Source organism: Zalophus californianus, chromosome 3 (assembly GCF_009762305.2).
Source record: "Zalophus californianus isolate mZalCal1 chromosome 3, mZalCal1.pri.v2, whole genome shotgun sequence".
NCBI lineage: Eukaryota > Metazoa > Chordata > Mammalia > Carnivora > Otariidae > Zalophus > Zalophus californianus.
The window spans coordinates 106,750,418-106,769,304 of record NC_045597.1 but is presented as its reverse complement, the minus strand read 5'-3'; the positions used below and the strand labels follow the sequence as shown (position 1 = coordinate 106,769,304).

The window sequence follows — 18,887 nt, the reverse complement described above, 5'->3', positions numbered from 1 at the left end:
TGATCTATTCTGGAGAATGTTCCATGGGCACTAGAGAAGAATGTGTATTCTCTTGCTTTGGGATGGAATGTTCTGAATATATCTGTGAAGTCCATTTGGTCCAGTGTGTCATTTAAAGTCTTTATTTCCTTGTTGATCTTTTGCTTAGATGATCTGTCCATCAGTGAGGGGGTTTTTAAAGTCCCCCACTATTATTGTATTGTTGTCAATGTGTTTTTTTGCTTTTGTTATTAATTGGCTTATATAATTGGCTGCTCCCATGTTGGGGCATAGATATTTACAATTGTTAGATCTTCTTGTGGGATAGACCCTTTAAGTATGTTACCGTGTCCTTCCTCATCTCTTATTACAGTTGTTGGTTTATAATCTAATTTGTCTGATATAAGGATTGCCACCCCAGCTTTCTTTTGGTGTCCATTAGCATGGTAAATGGTTTTCCACCCCCTCACTTTCAATCTGGTGTTGTCTTTGGGTCTAAAATGAGTCTTTCGCAGACAGCATATCGATGGGTCTTTTTTTTTTATCCAATCTGATACCTTGTGTCTTTTGATTGGGGCATTTAGCCCATTTACATTCAAGGTAACTATTGAAAGATATGAATTTAGTGCCATTGTATTGCCTGTAATTTTCCTGTTACTGTGTTCCTTTCTGTTCTATGTTACTTTTAGGCTTTCTTTTTGCTTAGAGGACCCGTTTCAATATTTCTTGTAGGACTAGTTTTGTGTTTGCAAATTCTTTTAGTTTTTGTTTGTCCTGGAAACTTTTTATCTCTCCTTCTATTTTCAATGACAGCTTAGCTGGATATAGTACACTTGGCTGCATATTTTTCTTATTTAGTGCTCTGAATATATCATGCCAGTCCTTTCTGCCTGCCAGGTCTCTGTGGATAGGTCTGTTGCCAATCTAATGTTTCTACCACTGTAGGTTACAGATCTCTTATCCCAAGCTGCTTTCAGGATTTTCTCTTTGTCTCTGAGACTTGCAAGTTTTACTTTTAAATGTCGGGATGTTGACCTATTTTTATTGATTTTGAGAGGGGTTCTCTGTGCCTCCTGGATTTTGATGCCTATTTCCTTTCCCCAAATTAGGGAAGTTCTCTGCTATAATGTGCTCCAATATGCCTTCTGCCCATCTCTCTCATTCTTCTTCTGGGATCCCAATTATTTTAATATTGTTTCATCTTATCGTATTGCTTATCTCTCGAATTCTGCCCTTGTGATCCAGTAGTTGTTTATCTCTCTTTTTCTCAGCTTCTTTATTTCCATCATTTGGTCTTCTATATCACTAATTCTCTCTTCTGCCTCATTTATCCTAGCAGTTAGAGCCTCCATTTTTGATTGTGCCTCATTAATAGCCTTTTTGATTTCAATTTGGTTAGATTTTAGTTCTTTTATTTCTCCAGAAAAGGTTTCTCTAATATCTTCCATGCTTTTTTCAAGCCCAGCTAGTAACTTTAAAAATCATCATTCTGAACTCTAGTTCTGATATCTTACTAATGTCCATATTGATTAGGTCCCTAGCAGTCAGTACTGCCTTTTGTTCTTTTTTTTGACGTGATTTTTTTTTTTCTTTCTTGTCATTTGTCCAGAGAAGAATAGATGAATGAGAGAAGAAAATGCTAACAGGGTAACAATGTCCCTAGAAAAATATACATTAAACAATGCAGAAGAGGCCTGATACTGGGGAAAAGAAAGGGAAAGAAAGAAAAAAGGAAAAGAAAAAGAAGATTAAAAAAAAAAAAACCTAAGAAACAAACAAACAAAAAGAGTATGGTCAAATATGATCAGGCTGGTGCATAGATCAGTGCCAAACACTAGATTTTGGGCATATTTTGGTCTGTTGGAAGAAAGTGCCTCCCAAAATTTTAAAGAAAAGAAAGCTTATATATGTACAAAAATAAGGGTAAATACAATGAAGGGATGGAATATGACTGTAAAGATGAAAATTATAAAAAATTTTATAAAAGGAATTGATAAGAAGTTGGTTGAAAAAGGAAAGAATAAGATTAAAAAAAAGGAAACAGGATTAAAAAACTGGAGAGAATGTGATTAGGCAGGAGACTAGAACAAAGGCGTACAGTAGAGATTTAGGGTATATTTTGGTCAGTTAGAAGAAACTGTACCCCAAAATTTTTAAAACGAGAACAACTTATATATATATATACCAAAATAAGGTTAACCACTATGAAGGGATAGAATGTGACTCTTCCAGAAAGTGGTCGCTTTTCTGTTCAGAGAGTTGTTGTGATTCTTTTCTTCGATCTCCTGTTGAGTTTGTAGGTGTTCAGAATGGTTTGATCCCTATCTAGATGAATTCCTGGGACCAGACGAAATTTAGGTTTCCTACTCCTCCGCCATCTTGTTCCTCCCTGACAACATTACATTTTAATCTAACACAGGCCTTTGCATGCCTCTCTTGGTGCTAGATCAGACCTCATAATATAATATAATATAATATAATATAATATAATATAATATAATATAATATAATAATGTAATATAATGTGATATTATATATATATATAATATGCCCTTTATGTTATAAATACCCAAAGCATGGAAACAATACTGACTTCATTTTCTGCGAAGTATTTACCCTACATTGTCTTGAGACCCAAATAACCTGATTTAATTCCAATTAGCAATTAAATAATTGAATTCTAATTATATCAAATGAGCTCTAGATACTAAAAAATTGCACAATGGATGTATAATGTATCCACACCAATTAGGATGATGTGATTACATTACTAACTTCATACTAATCCTCTTCTAGGAAGAAGGTTAAACCAGAAAATACTGAACAGTAATTCAGATGATACTTGATAGAGAATTAGGAACCTAAATTAAAAGTTAAAAAAGAAAAGGATATAGCTTAGTGTTCAAATAAAACCCCTCAAAGTTCAAAACTTTTAATTACTCAGAGACAGAAATTTAATTCAGTAAATAGAAATAGCAATTTATCTTCAGATGCTGTGCTAGTGTGTTATATTTCTTGGTGTGGTGAATTAAAAATGAAATGTGACTGACACTCTACACTGGTAATTGGAACTACTTCTTGTCTTTTGTTATACCTTGCCAAGCAATCACTGGAGTACATTTAAAAAAATTAAGGGGCGCCTGGGTGGCTCAGTTGGTTAAGCAACTGCCTTCAGCTCAGGTCATGATCCTGGAGTCCCGGGATCGAGTCCCGCATCGGGCTCCCCGCTTGGCGAGGGGCCTGCTTCTCCCTCTAACCCTCCCCGCTCTCATGTACTCTCTCTCTCTCTCTCTCTCATTCTCACTCTCTCAAAATAAATAAATAAATCTTAAAAAAAAATAAAAAAAAAAATTAAGAAGTTCAAAAATTTTTTAGAGTCCAAGCCCTCATAAACACACAAGACCAAAGAAACCTGCCCAGAACTTTTTCTTTTCTCTTTTCTGTTTATATTTATTACCACTGAATTATTTTAAATGGATTGATTGTATATTAGCTTCATTTACCTCAAGCCTCACATATTTTAATAATTTGGCTACTCAGAGAAACTCAGAACTTATGACTACAATTAATGTGACATATATAAAAGTTGTATTTTTTTTTCAGTGATATAGAAATCTTCACACTTATTTTTAACTTTAAACTAAGTGGTTCCATATCAAAATATTTTCAGAAAATTTCCCTTCTATTAATTGAAGAAAACTGAAACTGAATTGTTTGAATTGTCTAAACTTAAAATGACAAACTTCAGGGACAGAATTGTTGTATTTCTTCTAAATGTTCTGCAGAATCTAGGGCATTCCAGGTGCTGCGTTTCCACGTAAAGGATTCCTTTCTTTACTCACAAAAAGAACAGGCAAGTATTTATGAAGCTGATGCTGAAAGGCAGAATAAATCCTTAAATCCTCCTCAACTTAAGACTGTTGAGAAAATAGCTTACAGAGGACTTACAGTCTTGTTTTTGAAACACAGCTCAATTCTCCCCAATGTACTGCTTTATTCATAATGTGAAATTTTAATATCAAAATGTCAAATAAAGGGGAGAATATGATTTCTACGAAAGTGAACATACGAGAGGGGATACAAGTACCAGGAGAGGAATTCTGTTTTTTAACAAACTGATTAAGCATGGTACATATTTAAAAGCACAACTATGTATACACATACCCACCCCCACAAAACAGTTCAAAAGTAACCGTGGCCTATCCAGAATTGGAGATATCTATACTGGTATCAAAATAGATCTCCAATCTGACTTCTATGTTTGCCCTTATACATTTTTCTCTTTTCTATTTTCTTTCTATCAAAAAAAAAAAGTATTGCAAAGAACCTTCCTGTAGTCATTATACAACTTCAATAACTATCAATAATTTGTCATTCTTGTTTCATCTAGGCTACTACTACTTTTTCCTGGAGTATTTAAAAAAAATTCAGATTTCATTTGGATTTGTTTATAAAACATTTAAGTCTCTGTATGTTATTAATGATGAGTAGATCTCTAGTAAAGGTGAAAATAGGCAGGACTAGGCACATATGAAGTGGTTGTGAGAATCATGTAATCAATCATTATGATAACGTTTTTTATTAGGGTTATTGGCATACTAAAGGCTTAGGGAGTAAGGAAATATTCAACCTGTAAAATGACTCAGTTTTATCAAAATCAGATCCAAAAGGTCAGGCTGGAGCCTGCAGGCCCACTGTGATCATACTTAGCTGGTTCTCCTAAATCTTCTGCCAGAATCCAAGGACCTGCTTCCGCTATTTCCCCATTTGATGGCACCTAAGATAAACTGCACTGCCAGAAAGAACACATTATTAATATTAGTCAATGTTGAGCATACCAAGCGTTTTGAAAATAATGTAAGCTGTTTATTTTTCCCATCAAGTTATCTTTCTGTTCATGTAGAATTTAGCTCATATGAGCTAAAGGTCTTCTGTGGCTTGAGCATGCTCTTTTCATTTATCTCCTCCCACTCACCCCACCCTAATTTCTTTCAGTTGTGTCTTCCCTCTGTCCTCCCCCTGAGTCACACTCCATGCCAGGATCATACATGCTCTGTGGAAGGGGCGTTATGGAGTGATAAAAGGCGCAGGGAGTGGGTGCAAATAGAACAGTATTTACAAACTTCTTCTAATGTATAATACCAGTGAGACTTTGAGAAATGTGCTTCATCTCTGCAATTTTCCCTATGTGTTAAAAGGTATAAGAAAATAACTCAAAAGTTAATTGTGAGTGTTAAATAAGGAATGTAAAATGATTAAGTAAGCGCCTGGCATATAGCAAGTATTTCCTAAATAGTAGCTCTATTATGGTTCTACTTATTCTGGTGATACAAAGGCATCCAATAGCTTGTGAACATCAGCCACACATCACGAGTGCGAACTGATTGAGAACTGGAAAAGGAATTAGTCTTTGTAGCATTCTTAGTTACAGTCTGAAGTGAGCTTTTTGTTCTCTAAACTGAACTGGAATATATTTTATGGCAGGCATTTTATATTATGTTTTCTCTCTACAAGTCCAAGAACAATACTAGGTATACAGTAGATACAGATGACATAATTGCTAAATTTGAATGTTATCACTGCTGATATCCATGTCCTAAGGATGATGGAACTACTTAATCAGATCTGAAATATTATTTTCATTAGAAAACAATAAATTAAAATGCTTAAATTACTCATAACTTTTATTTTCTTATGTATTTTTTATTTTTGTTCACCATCTTTTAGTTGTACATAGACAAACATTTTTACATAATTCCTACTACTTTATATAAAGACTCTAAATAGGACATTTAAAAATGAGGTAACCCCTTCAATATAAGTTATTATATTAATACTATATTAATGCTATATTACTATATCATTACTGATTTTTCTTTTGTCTTACATTAGTCTTGTTCCTTATCCAAATAGCTAGCAGTTGAGAAACAAGAATGAGAATATATCACCCATGTGCTGCCTCTGCATGATTCCGTGCCTCCATTTTGATCCTTATATTCTCCCAACTCTCAAGAGAAAAAAAAAAATTGTGCAGTAGTCCTAGTAAGGTGAATTCATGTACTTTGCTTTTCAATGAACAAAAACAGATTCTAAAATGTTTAAAATTTCAAAAAAGATACTGTCAAGAATACTATCAAAAAGATACAGTATTCATGGATTTATGACATAGTGTGAATGGAAATCAGTTCTCAACTCCTTATATAAACAATTAGTCTAGTGTTTATTTAACTATCATGCATGACTAGGAGAGCTATTTGGGGAAGAGAAACTAAATATAATACAAGGTGTATATAATTTGTTATTTTCATGCTCAAATGCCTCCTTACTCAGAATTGTGTAGCATCGGAGTATATACATGGTTAAATCCTGCTGTGTTTGAAATTAACCACATTAAACACCCATTGGTGTGATTAGTACAACTCAGCAGACTCTGGGTTGTTGAATTTGTGTCTATACTCTTGTAAGACAAGGATTTGGTTGATTGTATTATTTACAAATTTTTTGAAGTTTATCAAAATTCAACTATCAAAGGGTAAAGGAGAAAAATAACATGTATAAGCACATAATATGTGGCTATACTGCCAATATCTCAATCTCAGTTGGAGACACTCACTGATATTTCCAGTGCAGTGAATAGAAAAGCTGCAATCACAGTTGTATTTTGCCAAGAGCAATGGAACTGTTAGTTCTTTTAAATGAGTGAACCTAAAAACAAATTAAGTAAAATGATTACCTTCTTCCGCAGCTTGTCAAGAGTCCCAAAGTGTTCATTTTCAATGACACTTGGTGGAATCTTACTCCACCCTCTTCTGAAGGCCCAAATTCTATTGAAATGCTAATGAAACTAATCAGGTTGTTTCTTTTTTGAACTTCTTTTTGTCTTTGAGTCTAAACTCTTCCTATCTGAGATGCTGATTTCACTTACTGATTTATTGTATTTCAATAAATAGTATTTCAAGTTTGTACATTCCTTTGTCTCTAGGGGTAGGAATTAGGGAAGGGAAGGAAAAAAAGAAAAAAGGACTATGAAAGAATGTGTCTAGTTTCTTCAAAGTGATAAATCACTTCCAGATTTTGATTCCACCTGGATGACTGCAAATTTGGGTGCATCAGAATCTAAAGACTAAACAACTAACAGAAGGCCTGTCAAAGGATTAAGTTAGATGTGGCAGAAGGCAACTCCTGCAGATTCTGGAAAAACGGCTAGGCTTGGGTTATATTTAGACAGTAAATCTAACAAGTAAGCACAAAGAAGTTTTGGTGAAGGTCAACGTTCCTATATAGGGAAGAGAATGTCACTTGAGACAGGGGAGGTATTTTTGACATGGTTATATTAATTTCATTTCCTACTTTTTTCTTTAATACATTTTATTTTATTTTTTTTTAACTGGTATAGAACCTACAAAGAACAGTGAAGACAACTTTCAGATCAGATCTCAGTGATCACCAGTTTAGGAAAACCACTATTCTCACAGAACTGTGTCTAGTTCCACACCAGTCCTAAATTCTGAATATTTAGGAGTAGAAGAAAATGGTGCCATTTTGGGGAGAAGGTGAATTCTAGATCTAGAAATTTAGCATCATAGATTATATTCTGCAAGTCTCTGAGCTTCAGTTTACTGTGTTCAATTCCAGGAGCATGTAGTAATAATATGAATGTTCTACATGTTGCATGTTGTACATGCCACATCCTAGAAAGAATATATGCATGTGCATATATGTATCTGTGTGTGAAATTTTAGATAAAAAGCTTTAAACATAAAGGAACATTTCTAATTGTTTCCATGGATAACCTATTAGAAGTTGGCTGAAAAAGATTTAACTGTTATGTGTAATAAAATGTTTTTTCTACTTGTTTTTAGGGGAAATTTGTGCATCAATGGAAAATTATGCATTGTTAGAGCTCACACATCTTGGTTATTCAATTCTAGCATTATACTGCTTTTGAGCTATTTTAAAACTCTAAATTATAGATAATTGATAACAATGCAAAATCTTGTTTATAGATATGCTAATTCTATCCTGTAAAGGTTCAATTTACTTCCCTCTCCCGATGTGAAAGGAGCCAATTTTGCCTCTATTTGCATATTCCTTCAATGTTTCTGATATATAAATGTGTGTTTTCTTTGGATTCTCCTTTGAATGGGTCGTTAATATCTTACCAGTTCCCTCATTAATAGAGTTAAATAAACTTTATAATAAGTATTATTATTATATGTGTATAAGAGTCACCTTTTTTTATATTATTATTATATTTTCCCAGGCCTAATAAGCTTTTTTCTAGATTTTTTTTAAATGTAGGTAATAGAACATAAAAAATATATATGTACTTAGAAATATACACACATTTAATATATATATTTTTGCACTGTATGTTTTATTCTTACCAGTTTTGTTGAGATATAATTGATGAATAAAAATTGTATATATTTAAGGAGCACAATGTGATGTTTTAATATACATATTTTTTCTATTTCTGTGAAAAAAGCTACAATCCAGCTAATTTACATATCCATCACCTTACATAATTACCACATTCTTTTGTGTGTTGTGAGAACCCTTAAGATGTACTCTCTTAGCAAATTCAAGTACACAATCCAGCATTATAAACTAGTCATTATGCTGTGCATTAGATCTCCAGAATATATTCATCCTGCATAACAGAACCTTTGTCTCCTTTGACCAACATCTCCCCCACCTTCCAACCCCTGGTAAACACAATTCTACTCTCTGCTTTTATGAGTTGGACATTTTTAGAATCCACCATTAGTGAGATCAGGAAGTGTTTGTCTTTCTGTGTCTGGCTTATCTCATTCAGCATAATGTCTTCTGGGTTTATTCAAGTTGCAGCAAACGGCAGGCAGGGTTTACTTCTTTTTTTAAGGCTGAATACTAGTCCAATGTACACATTTACCACATTTTCCTTATTCATTCATCTGTCAATAGACACTTAAATTGTTTCCACTTCTGGGCCATTGTGAATAATGCTGCAATGAAAATGGGAATGCAGATATCTCTTGAAGATACCAATTTTATTTTCTTTGGATACATACCCAAAAGCGGAATGGCTGGATCATATCGCAGTTTTATTTTTAATTTTTTGAGGTACTTTGATACTGCTTTCCGTAACGGCTGTACTAATTTACATTCCCACCAACAGTGTACAAGGGTTCTCTTTTTTCCACATGTTCACAAACACTTGTTATCTTTTTTGTCTTTTCCATAAAAGCCATTTTAACAGGGGTGAGGTGATGTCTAATTGTGGTTTTGATTTGCATGTCTCTGATGATTAATGATGTTGAGCACATTTCCATGTACCTATTGGCCATTTGTATGCCTTCTTTGGATAAATAAAGTCCTTTTTAATCAGGTAATTTGTTTTTTGATATTGAGATACATGAGTTCCTTATATAATTATCGGATATGTGGTTTGCAAATATTTTCTTTCATTTTGTAGGTGGTACAAGTTGATTGCTTCCTTTGCTGTGCTAAAGTTTTTTAGTTTGATGAAATACCATTTGTCTGTTTTTGCTTTTATTACCCGTCCTTTCGGTGTCAGATCCAAAAAATGATTGCCCAATGTCAAGAAACTTTCCTCTATGTTTTATTATAGTAGTTCTACATTTTCAGGTCTGACATTTAAATTTTTGTTTTTATTTTAATTTTTGTATATGTTGTGAATTTTTTGTACACGTATCAGTTATTTATTTTTCTGCATATGAATAACCAGTTTCTGCAAGGACCATTTATTGACAGACTACCCTTCTATTTATTTATTTATTTATTTATTTATTTATTTATTTATTTGAGAGAGAGAGAGAGAGAGAGAGAGACAGTGTGAGCCGGGGGAGGGGGAGGGACAGGGAGAGGGAGAAGGAGAGGGAGAGACTCTCAAGCAAACTCCCAATGTGGGGCTTGATTCCAGGATCCTGAGATCACAACCTGAGCCAGAACAGAGTCAGACGCTCAACTGACTGAGCCACCCAGGCACCCGAAGACTATCCTTCTCTTATTGTGTATTCCTGGCACCCTCAACTAAGATCTGTACACATGTGGATTTATTTCTGGGCTCTCAGTTCTATTGGTCTATATGTCTGTTTTTATTCTAGTTCCATACTGCTTTGATTATTATACCTTTGTAATATAATTTGAAGTCAGAAAGTATGATGCCTCCAGTTTTGGTTTTCTTGTTCAAAATTGTTTTGGCTATTTGGGACCTTTGTCATTTTGTAAAAAAAAATTATGATTTTTTTTCTATTTCTGTGAAAAATACCATTGGAATTTTGATAGGACTTGTGTTGAATCCTTAAAATATAGTATGTACAATTTAATATTAACTCTTCCAATCCATAAAAACAGAGTACCATTACATTTATTTGCTCTTCTTCATTTTCTTTCATCAAGATCTCATAGTTTTCAGTGTACAGGTCTTTTACCTCCATGGTTGAATTTATTCCTAAGTATTTTATTCTTTTTGATGCTATTGTACATGGAATTGTTTTCTTAATTTCTCTTTCTTTTTTGGGATAGTTTATTGTTAATGCATAGGAATGCAATGGATTTCTGTATGTTGAGGTTTTATCTTGCGACTTTACTTAATTTATTAGTTTGAACAGTTATTTAGTGGAGTCCTTAAAATTTTCTGTATTTAAGATCATGTAAACTGCAAATAAAAGCACTTGTACTTTTTTCGTTTCCAATTTTAATGCCTTTCATTTCTTTCTCTTCTCTAATTGTTGTGGCTAAGACTTCCTGTACTTTGTTGAATAGGAATGGTGAGGGTGAGGATTCTTGTCTTGTTCTTGATCTTAAAGGAAAAACTTTCTGCTTCTTATCACTGAGTTTTATGTTAGTTGTGGGTTTGTCATATATAACTGTATTATGTTGTTTTTTCTTTTATTTCTACTTTGTTAAATGTTTTTATCATGAAAGAGTATTTTGTCAAAAGCTTTTTCTATAGCTATTGCAATGACTAGGTGATTTTTATCCTTCATTCTGTTAATGTCTGTTACACTCATTTTCTTTATAGTGTTATTCAAACCTATTGTTTCCATATTGGTTTTCTGTCTGGATAATCTATTCAGTGTTGGAAGTGGAATACTGTTGTATAGTTGTTTATTTCCCTTCAATGCTGTTAATAGTTGCTTAATACATTTAGGCGCTCCAATGTTGGGTGTATATATATTTGCAACTGTTATATCATCTTGATTAACTGACCCCTTTGCCATTATGTTATGACTGTCTTTGTCCCTTTTGAGAGTTTCTGACTTAAATTCTATTTTGTGCAATGTTAGTATAATCACCCCAGCTCTCCTTTGGTTATCATTGCATGGATATCTTTTACCATACCTTCACGTTAGCCTCTGTGTGCCCTTAAAACAATATATATTTAATAATATGCAGATATTTAATACATAATTTAAAGATTCATAGAGAGAGCTGGAATATTATCTGTTAAACTCTTATGGTGAGGCAGGAGGTTGAAAAGTTTCAAAGGATTTTTTTGGTTTGTTTAATATTTAATATATAATTTAAAGATTCATAGAGAGAGCTGGAATATTATCTGTTAAACTGTTATGGTGAGGCAGGAGGTTGAAAAGTTTCAAAGGAATTTTTTGGTTTGTTTTTACTTTCTAGTATATCTGTTTGTGTATTTGACTTTTTTATGTAGGATGTGCTATTTTTATAATTAAATTAAATTTTTAATATATATATAATATATATAATAATAATATAAAAATAAATTTTTATAATTAAATTAAATTAAATTAAATTAAAGAAAGGAAACATAAAACAAATAATAGCTATTCACCCAATCAGATAACAACTATAGGAGGAAGAGACTTGTTTTAAATTTTTATTCTTGCTCTAAATGTATAGTGAGCAAAACACTTTGAATACTGTGTATTAAGTTACTTAATAGTAATGAAAACATGAAGAGAAGGGGCGCTGGATGCCTCAGTCAGTTAAATGTCTACCTTTGGCTCAGGTCATGATCCCAGGGTCCTGGGATGGAGCCCCACACTGGGCTCCTTGCTGAGCAGGGAGCCTGCTTCTCCCTCTCCCTTTGCCTGCTGTTTTCCCCTGCTTGTGCTCTCTCTCACTCTCTCAAATATATAAATAAAATCTTAAAAAAAAAGAAAAAAGAAAATATGAAAAGAAATGAACCAAAGTTCAGCATTACTCATAGATATAACAAAAATAGTCTCAGCTTATATGAAACTTTGTTTTTCCACCCTTCACACACTAGTCAAAGGGAAGGCTGTAAACATTATGTACTTTTCATCTTATCACCATAGTATAGTGTCAAGCACTGAAAGTCAATGCATGCCTGTTAATATTTATTTATTTTATTTATTTATTTGAGAGAGAGAATGAGGGAGAGAGAGAATGAGGGAGAGAGAGAAAGAGCATGGGGGGGAGGGCCTAGGGGGAAGCAGACTCCCCACTGAGCAGGGAGCCCAATGTGGGACTCGATCCCAGGACTCCAGGATCATGACCTGAGCTGATGGCAGTCGCTTAACCAACTGAGCCACCCAGGCACCCATGCCGGTCAATATTTTTAGAAATATTTTTATCTCTGTAATATTCTTGTGGCTCACAGATTCCCTACACTATTCAAAGACAAAACCATGTTAATTTTTCATTTTCTATACTACGGTTTCAATTACAATAACAAATTGTCTTTGGTTGATATTTACAGGAGAATTTGAGAATAAAAGTTGACAATTTATTCTGTCCTTTGTGATATTAAACACAAGCTATAAAAAATGATGATATCTCTATTTGTATGTGGGATGTCATTCACTGAAATCTATATCCAAAACTTACTCATTGGTTTATTTAATCATTAATATATTTATTTCTTAAACAACAAACAAACAAACAAACAAAAGAGCTTATTGAGAATTATCTGTGTACCAGGCCCTGGTCTAGGCTTTGAGATTCAGAAGTGGACACACTCATACCCTTGTTTTCTGTTCCCATTGCAAAGCACAAGATATAAACTTCTTACTTTCTTACCTGTGACTTCTCCAATCTCAGTTCTATGCCAGGGCTTTACATTTTCTGTTTCTTCTGCTTAGAACACTTTTTCTCCTTATTATTGAGAGGTTTCTTAGTTTTGTCTTATTTATTTTTTGTCTTTTCTCAACTTAAATGCTATCCCTTTCAAGAGTCATCCCTGCAAACCATTCTTGACATACCAGGCCTTGGTACTTTCTATCATGTTACCATATTTTATCTTCTTGAATGCCTTTTCCACAACTGAATTGTTTCATTTTTATATTTGCTTTTATATCCATTGTCTTAAATTCTCTATTTGTATATATGCTTTCTGAGGGTAGGAAATAATATCTTTTGTTTTTATCATGGTTTCCTCGGTGCTTACAGAATAATTCTCAACAGATATTGACTGACTTGTAGAGATTACATTTTGTGGGGGGGGACACTGGTAAACTACATATCTATCTCTATATAATTCGATAGCTACACTGCATCTATATCTATAGTCTTTATATCATTTTGTAGCTGAAACGACCTTTCACAGCCACTAACTCAAAAAGGGAACCAGTGAGTCTGGCATGCTACCATGGCCAACTGTTCCACCCTGGGGAATCCCAAGGGGATGGACAAATTGGAAGCACTGCTCCTGGTTGGGTTTGCAAACACTGCTGCTGAACAAATCTGTATAAACTCATCATAATAGAAGCCAATGACTCAAAAGATGAGGGATTGGAAAAGACAAAGGGGGAAATTTCTTTCGGGTCCTAGCAGCCAGAGGAGGTGGCAGGCTCAAGCCTTAACAACTGACCTCTCTGCCAGCAAGATGGACACCTAGAGTTTTAGAGAGAGGTTCAGAGAGGGTATGTGCAAGAGAGCAGACAAGGAATGTGTGATCATTGGTGGGGACAGGTATGTGTACAGCTCATGATCATGGGCAGGGAAGGGGATAGGTAAAGTGTGGTCTTCTAGGCATTCTGTTGTTATTATGGTGTTTTTGGTCTGGTGGTTGGGATGTTCTAGGTCATTACAAAACATCTTATTTGATGCCTCAAAAAAGTATGATAAGAAATAAGCACAATGGGTCTTAGTTTGAGTGTGACTTAAGCAATCTTGTCTATTTCTGGTTTTAACTGTTGGGTCTAAATTTGAGCAACAAGATTCACTAGCACTTTAGAAAGCTATAATTCTTAAGTAATAAACTAGAAGAGTAGAATAGAGCATGATTTGCCAAGTGTGGTCTGGATCAGCAGCATCTGGGAACCTGTGAAATTACTGTCTTTACCTTTACCAATTCTAAATCAGAACCCTGAGGATGGGTCTCAGCAATCTATGTGTTAACCCTCTAGATGATTCTAATGCAGTTCAAAGTTTGAGAACCACTGGAATGAAAAATTGGGGGTGTTTTCTTAGGTGCCTATTGCAACACTGAGCTACACTTTGTATATTGGGTTGTGTGTAATTCAGTCCTTTACACTGACATTGGATGCTTTAAGGCTGTAGTTTGTGCCCCCTGTGCTTTGCTTCTTCATCATAACCTCCTCAGCCCACTTTAGCCTATTCATTTCCACAAGTCTGCAGGTCTGAGGTCAAAAGACTGGCAGATGATCTCACTAGAAGCACTATGGGAAACTTTGATAGAAGAGGAGTGATTTTTCAGTATAGTGAGCTCGGTTCAGGTAAGCTGTGTAGTTATTTATTTAGACCTTACTGTGTCGAAGACCAAAATAATCCTAGGTACTTGACATTTCCATGTTTGACTGATTTTGAGATTTTGTATGCTTTATATTTTAAATGATACTTTAAAGTATCATTGAAAATGACTTCTTTAAAACTAACATTCAAACATCTTTTCCAGTGTACAAGCTACAAAGCTATAATGAAATGCAAAGAAAACATTAATGTATAATGATATAGGAAAGATGTTAGGGTTTGAGGCCGATGGTCAAGAAAGAATTCTTGAGATGTCTTTGATGCAAAAAGATGGTTTTAGAAAGAGCTGCACTGGGGTCATGAGGAGTGGCCCATTATATACTTTCAAGTTGGGAGGGGATTTGGGATAGCGTAAGTCTCTAAGGAATTTTGGAAGCAAGGTTTCCAGGACCTTGAGGGGGTCAGCTGTTGTTAGGAAAAGATCATTTATTACCGCCTAAAAATACCTTAGTCATGAGACCCTTCAGATGTATAACGGTGGGCCATATGCTTGGGGAGTGACTGCCAACATGTATCTTGGGGGTTTAGAGATAAAGGAAATTTCTAAAGGAATTTTTATATGTTAAAGTAGACTTACAGGATCCTGCAGGGAGAGGGAAGTTAAGGCTAGGATTGCCCTTTGCCCTTAGCAAAGGCAGTTGAGTCCCTAGAAGAATGCACTAACTATTTCAAGGACTTGTCAGTGGGCTGTAGGTAGTAAGGAAATTCAATAATTTTTCTTCTGACTTTGTTTGCCACATCATATAATACAGAAAGAATCCTTCTGTCATTAGCTGTGCTACTAACTTCAAGCAGATTACCTGAACTTTAGGCAGGGAGTTTCATTCGTTCATTTCTTCTTTTAAGACATAATGGTGTTATAGTTAAAATAAAACGGTCCAAAAACCTCTTTCAACTTTCAGATAGAGGGATATTAAATTAGTTGTATATGCCCATCTATGTAATTTTATACATATGTATATTTCAAATGCTTGATACTCCATAGCAGATAAAAATCTATATCAGCATTTTAATTTTAATTGAATAAATTAAATTATTTTAAAATAAATAATTTATTTTAAATGAATAATTTATATTGCATTTTATGAATTTAGCATATTATTTAATTAAGAAAAAAATTGGCATTTCCAATTTTTTATTAGAACTATAATTTTATTTTTTTTAAAGATTTTATTTATTTATTTGAGAGAGAGAGTGAGAGAGAGAGAGAGAGCACATGACGGGGGGAGGCTCAGAGGGAGAAGCAGACTCCCCGCTGAGCAGGGAGCCCAATGCGGGACTCGATCCTGGGACTCCAGGATCATGACCTGAGTCGAAGGCAGTCGCCCAACCAAAACTGAGCCACCCAGCTGCCCCTAGAACTATAATTTTAAATGGTCCTCATTGATTCCAAGCTCCTGAATTAATGGATCAAAAGAAATTCTGATATTGATTACCTAATTTCTTCTCGGAAATATTGTCTCAATTTATCTCCCTACTGACTGGGTTTGAGAAGTTTTTCTTAGCAATGTGGAATAGCATTATTGTTTTTACCTTTACCAATAAGAAGGTGAAAAAAAAATGGTCCCTCACTGTCATAACTTTTAATACTTTGATAGAAAATTATAGCACTTTTTACCCGTTTATTAGCAATGGCCCTTTTCATTTCTTCCTCTGAGATTTTTCTGATAATAACCTTGGTCCATTTTTAAAAACTGGTATGTTGGTGTTTGTCTTAAAATTTCATATATTTTTATCATATATCATTATTAAATTATATGGCATATATTTTTTAATATTTTAATAAATTTGTAGTTTGTCTTTTTAAAAATTTTTAATGGCGTTTTTCATTGTACAGAAATTTTATCATCTAATTAAGTCTTTTATGCTTTATGCATCCTGAATTTTGTACCATTTATAGCTATGCCTCCTCAGTTTACAAGGAATGTATGTATATGTGTGTATGCTTCATATTATGTGGGCTTTATACCTTTACATTTCATCTCGTATCTCATCTATATTTCATTCTGGTGTTAAGTTAGAGATAAGGATAGTTTTTTTCCCTCAAATGTATGGTGAAAGAGAGCACAATATGCTATGCCAAAAATGCCTCTCTGGCAAAACGATTATCTGAGAAACAGCAGATACAGAAAAAGCTCTGAAATGGAAGGAGTAGAAGTTACCCTTTTGTAAAAAAAAAAAAAAATTTACATTTATAAGAGAAATCTCCATTTGTAAGGGTGTCTCCTTCTCTGTACCAGAAGAGAAGGATGACTAATCTCTTGAAACCCCTTATCAATGGAGAAGGCCAGCACTTAAATATGACTAACAACCTTATCCTTGCTCACCATCTTTTTCCTGATACCCTTCAATTAATAGCCCCTTCCTCCATTCCCCAACATCTTTCTTTTGTCTTTAGCTGAAGTTGTTATTTAAGGTAGTGGCTTGGGCCATTTTAAAGAGTCAGTCAGTGGTCCTAGGTATCTTCCTTGTATACAAGAGGTATTAAATTTCTGTTTGTTTTTCTCCTGTTAATCTATCTTGTATTAAGGCGAGAGTGGTGTTGCTTAGCCAAGAACCTAGAAACATAGAGGGAAAATTAGTTTTCCTCCCCTACAATTACCAAATATATGTATATATTTTTTACATCATATCATGTATGTATCCACACAAGCAGCGTTATTATCTTCCATGTTTTAGGCTCTGCTCTACGAATGGAAAAACAGCAGTGGAAACCACAGACAAGGGATCTACTCTAATGATGATTTAGTACCAAGGAGGAATTACAAAAATAAATAAACTATTAAATTTTAAAAAGGTAACAGAATGATAACTATTTTAATTATTCAAAATGGACTTTAAAAAGGATAGGGTGGAAAGCAGAATTCTAAGACGACATCAAGATTCCCCCTGACACAAGAAACAACAGGTGTTGGTGAGGATGTGGAGAAATGGGAACCCTCTTGCACTGCTAGTGGGAATGCAAACTGGTGCAGCCACTCTGGAAAACAATATGGATGTTTCTCAAAAAATTAAAAATAGAACTACCCTACTATCCAGCAACTGCACTACTAGGTATTTACGCAAAGAATACAAAAATACTAATTCAAAGGTATATATGCACCTGATGTTTATTGCAGCATTATCTACAATAGCCAAAATATGGAAATAGCCCATTGCCCATCAACTGATGAATGGATAAAGAAGATGTGGTACGTACACACACACACACACACACACACACACACACACACACACACGTGCGCATGATGGAATATTAGCCATAAAAAAGAATGAAATCTTGCTATTTGCAACAACATGGATAGAGCTAGAGAGTATTATGCCAAGTGAAATAAGTCAGAAAAAGACAAATACCATATGATTTCACTCATATGTGGAATTTAAGAAATAAAACAAAAAGTAAAGAGAAAATAAAAACACAGGGAGGCAAACTAAGAAAGAGACTCTTACCTATAGAGAACAAACTGATGTTACCAGAGGGGAGGTGGGTAGCGGGGGATGCGTAAAAGAAGTGATGGGAATTAAGGAGTGCCCTTGCTGTGATGAGCACTGGGTGTCGTATGGAAGTGTTGAATCACTTGTACGTATTGTACACCTGAAACTAATATTACACTGTATGTTAACTAACTGGAATTAAAAAAAAAAAAAGATTCCCACTGTCTGGTACACATATCCTGTATACTCCCCTTGTTCTGAGTGTAGGCAGGACCTGTGAATATGATGGGATAGGCGCTCCCCTGATTGGGTTACATTATATGGCAAAAGTATGGCACAGTCACTCCTTTTATTCCATTATGTTATACAAGCCTCCATCTTCAACAGTTGGAGAAAGAGTATCCTACTGCCTTTGATGAAGTACCCCAGATTGTGAAAGAGTCAATAGGGAAGACCTGAGGGCAGGCTTTTGATGCTAAGATAACTCTAACCAACAGGCTGCAAGAAAATGTGAACCTCAGTCCTATACCTGCAAGAAATTAGCTTTTGCCAACTACATGAATAAACTTGGAAGAGGACCTTGAGCTCTAGAACATAGTCCAGCCAACTGCTGGATTACTGTGTTGTGAGACTCTAAGGAGAGAACCTGGAGCACAGAAAACTAAAACAGATGAGAATAATTTAAAAGAACCAGCCCTGCGATCAAAGAGCAGGCCATTCTTGGCAGTTTTCACATGGGAGCAATGTGATCCAATGTA

General features: G+C 34.5%; 1 long non-coding RNA gene across 7 annotated transcripts in view; it reads right to left on the bottom strand.

Annotated features, from left to right (window-relative positions):
• Positions 1 to 18,887, bottom strand: part of LOC113920656 — a 101,552-nt gene that overhangs the window by 54,601 nt on the left and 28,064 nt on the right. For 4 of the 7 annotated variants that reach the window (XR_003519329.1, XR_003519331.1, XR_003519330.1 and 1 more), the window contains one exon: positions 4,570 to 4,771. The exons of 2 other annotated variants lie outside the window; for them this stretch is intronic. This is a non-coding gene — a long non-coding RNA (uncharacterized LOC113920656). Of the gene's footprint in view, positions 1 to 4,569; positions 4,772 to 18,887 lie in introns of those variants that run through there. One more of the 7 variants, XR_003519333.1, reaches the window with a different exon arrangement.